General features: G+C 39.1%; 1 long non-coding RNA gene across 1 annotated transcript in view; it reads left to right on the plus strand.

Moving 5' to 3' along the window:
- The window catches only part of LOC144216034 (uncharacterized), a 17,723-nt gene extending 16,654 nt beyond the window's left edge, over nt 1-1,069 (plus strand). The window contains exon 3 of the long non-coding RNA XR_013330547.1: nt 350-1,069. This is a non-coding gene — a long non-coding RNA (uncharacterized LOC144216034). The remainder of the gene's footprint in view (nt 1-349) is intronic.
- Nucleotides 1,070-4,156: the final 3,087 nt, after the last annotated feature.

Here is a 4,156-nt window from a genome sequence, read left to right on the forward strand (position 1 = left end):
AAAGGCTGGCCCAGAAAGAGAACTATTACCAAAGATGACATTTCATCTGAAAGACCTCTCTGTGTGGCAGGGCAAACAGCTAATTGCTAAACATCTGATCTTATTGTCCTGTGAATTACTCTCCTCCTCTTTGAGGACCCAGGCCCCTATCCCATTCCTTCGCACAGGATGGCATTGAACCCTGAACTGCCTGCCTTGTCCCTGGGTCTCATATTTTTTATGGGGCTCCTGTACATATGTAATTAAGTTTGTTTTTCTTCTGTTAATCTGTCTTATGCCAATTTAATTAATAGACCAGCCAAAAGAACCTAAAAGGCTAGAGAAAAAATTGTTTTTTCCTTCCCTACAGAGGTAAGAAGATAAAGAGCTAGAGACAGGTGATTTATACTCTTAGCCCAGCAAGCAATTTGTTGAAGAGATGCCACGTTTCTTGCAACCACTCTTCTATTTTGATTCTTTCTTGGGAGTTCCAAATGGACATCATACCTTGACATGAAATGGAAACGTAATTGAGGCTAAGCCTCTTGAACTATTTTCTAACAGAAAATCATCCACTGTGAAAACCTTTAAAGAAGAGGAACAGTCGAGTCTGACTGGTTTTCTGGTTGTCCTGAACTGAAAGGTCGAGGGTGGTACCTTAGAAGTTAAGAAAATTATAAAGGGAACAAACATGGCACAAACATGGACAAGTCTCACGATAACAGAATTTAGACAAGACACTGAAAGCCTGAGATAGACAGTTTAAGGATAAATACAAGCAAAGCCTGTATAGAATCTATTTTACGGAATGTTTATTCTCTAAAATATAGCACAGGCTGAGATTACAGAAATGTTCAAGACCTTGGATGGATTAATGTACGATGGATTCATAGTGGGCTGCTAAGGGAATGGAATAAATCACATTATCGCCAGGTTTTGACACCATGGAAGATTTAAATTACCTCTATGATATGACCAGAAGGGAATGCTGGAAGATATGGATCATGAGACCCCCAATGACAATGGTATGGCTCTTCCCTCAAGTGGGTGTCCTAAACCATACACATTAAACAGTACACATCTAATAATATTTTTATTTGTACAATTTCTCTCTCTTTTTTCTGGAGGAGAGACTTATAGCCACAGAGCCTCTGACTAATTGCAGACAATGAACTACTTATATGTTACCTGTCTCTCTACCCATTTCCACCTGTCATACTTCACCCATATGTCCTCTGTTGGATTTCTCTCTCATTGCTTCCGTTCCTTAGACCTTGGTTCCACACAGCTGGCATTTTAAAAAAATCACCAGTGTCTACTGATTTATTTCTTCCTGAACTCTGAAATCGAGTCTCAAGTTCACCAGGGTGGGAGTTAGTGAGAGAGTCAGCCAAAGTGAAAGACATTAGCTCATCATTTGATATGACCCCTGGTTGAACTGATTTGTAAGTGGAAGTCTCTTTGGTTGATTACAGGAGGACATGGAGAATAATCCTCTAGAAAGGACTATGGAAAAGAATTCCAGCAGAGCCAAAAAAGGGCCTTTGTGCTACCTTTTTGTAAAAATTAAGATTTTACTTTTTTAGAGCAGCTTAAGGTTCACATGCTGTCGTGTTCTTAAGAGGTCTGCTTTCTTACACAAGTGGAATCAAGAACCAGTTATTTAGATAACTCTTGTTTCCAGTTAGTTTCCGTGAGTTTGTGTTCCGTTGAGTTCCCTTAGTTTGTGTGTTTAGAGTATATTTTTTGTCAGCATTTTCAGGATTGTTGACACAGTTTCCCACATCACTTTCCACTGTGCAAAGTCTATGCCCTAATTTGATGAGTTATAAAGAAAGGCAGAAGAATTGTCAAGGAGTGGTGGTGAGGGTGATCTTGGGGATCTAGCCGGGATGTCCTTGAACTTCTTTCTCTAACCTGTTCCTGGCCCCTCTCTGCTGGGATGGGCTTAGGCTTGGTGGCCCTCATCTACCTTCAGAACCATAGCGATGCCTTACTGTCTGCCGGCCATCCCCCAGGGTACCCAGCAGATTTGTCTGACTGGGGCTGTGTCCTAGTACTGGCTCCTTAAGTTGTGGAACTTTCATTTGAATGTGGAGTGGATCCTTGGTCAGAAGGGTAGGCAGTTGGGATGGAATGGGATTCCTGGTTAAGGGGTGGCCTTTTAGCATTGGCTGTATCTGGTAAGACACCAAGTATCTACCTTTCAAAGTGAGGTAAAAAAGTTCCTTTGATGGAGCAGGGGGAGGCAGTGACTACTGCTTCCTTAATATTCTTTGATTCTAAGGTTCAAATGACAACTTATTATTATTCTACATAATCTCCAAACAGATTTGTTTTTGTCATTACGTGGGTTGAGTAAAATATAAATTTTCTTCAAATTTCCTTTTTCCTGAAAGCTTGTGTCTTACCTGATTGCTCTATCAACTAAATTCTCCTCTTCTTAATTACTCCCCCCAACTGTTTCCCATTTATTTAATAGGTTAAAGAAAAATCACAAAATTAAATAGGATCATTGTAATATGTGAAACAATACAAATGTGTATATAAAATAGCTAGTAACAGGAATCTAGTACACAGTCTCCTTAAATCCTATTCTTATGAAATCACCAGTGTGAAAAGCCTGTTGTAGATACTCTTTACTGTCTTTCTTCATGCTCCCTCAAGCCTATACAAACATATCTGACATGTGTAGGTTTTTTTCCCCCTAAACATGAGCTCTTACTATCTAATATCCTTTACCATACATTTCCTTGCTAAACAAACACCATGAGTATCCATCTGGGTGAGCAGATGTTTTTAACCTTGCTATGTTCAATATAGTAGCCATTGGCAATGTGTGGCTTTGATCACTTTAAAATGGCTGGTCCAGATTTCTAGGGCTTGGTATGAAAATAAGAAGAATGTAAACTACCTTGTTAATAGTTTTTATGTTGATCACATGTTGAAATGACAATATTTTGGGGGCACCTGCATGGCTCAGTTGGTTAAGCAGCTGACTCTTGATTTCAGCTCAGGTCATGATCTCATGATTCATGAGTTTGAGCCCTGCATTGAATCTCTGCTTGGGATTCTCTGCCTTCCTCTCTCTCCGCCCCTTCCCTGCTCACACACTGCATGTTTTCACTTTCTCTTTCAAAAATAAATACACAAATATTAAAAAAAAGAAATTACAATATTTTGGATATATTGAATTAAATAACATATGTTACTAAAATCAATTTCACCTATTTCCTTTTAATTTTTTTTGAAGTAAACTTTACCTCCAACATGGGGCTTGAATTCATGACTCCAAAACCAAGAGTCTCATGCTCTACCAACTGAGCCAGCCAGACACGCCTATTTGCTTTTACTTTTAAAAGTTGTGGCTATCAGAAGATTAAAAATTTCTTCCATTATGTTTGTACTGGACAACACTGCTCTAACCCGTTCTTTAAAAAATTTTTTTTCAAAGTTTATTTTTGAGAGAGAGAGGCAGAACGTGAGTGGGAGAGGGGCAGAGAGAGGGAGACACAGAATTTGAAACAGGGTCCAGGTTCTGAGCTGTCAGCACAGAGCCCGATGTGGGGCTCGAACTCACAAACTGTGAGATCATGACCTGAGCCAAAGTCGGACACTTAACTGACTGAACCATCCAGGTGCCCCTAACTCATTATTTTAATAGGAAATTATATTCCAAAGGACTTCATGTAAGCTTTAGTAAGTTGGTGACCTATATCTGTAAAAAAGTATTTTGTTTGAAAGTCTTTCCATGGAGAACTCTTTATCTAACCATTATAATCTAAAAACATGGCCATTTTTTTCTTGAAAACTATGCTAAAACAGTCATACCTAATGCAAAGTACACATTCTAATAGGATGCTGAGCTACCAGCAAAATTACCGAACTACACCTGTTATACCAGCAAGTCCCCCTGTCTTATTCTCCTTGAATAGCTATCATATATGCAAATAGTTTTACAGAATTACATAGATTTGGCACTGAGGCTGGAGGCAGTGGACGTGATAGAGAAGGTAGAACTTGGAAGGCTTCAGGGAAGTTTAAATTTGAGGTAGAGTTTGCTAATGAGATGCATGCGGTGTTGTAATTTGGAAAAATATTCTAAGAGGGACAATAGCCAGAAAACCTGACTGATAAGCTATGCAGAACCTGTAGCATTTTCCTTTTATAGAGAATG

This window comes from Crocuta crocuta, unplaced genomic scaffold, assembly GCF_008692635.1.
Source record: "Crocuta crocuta isolate KB4526 unplaced genomic scaffold, BGI_CrCroc_1.0 scaffold757, whole genome shotgun sequence".
In the NCBI taxonomy this organism is placed as follows: domain Eukaryota; kingdom Metazoa; phylum Chordata; class Mammalia; order Carnivora; family Hyaenidae; genus Crocuta; species Crocuta crocuta.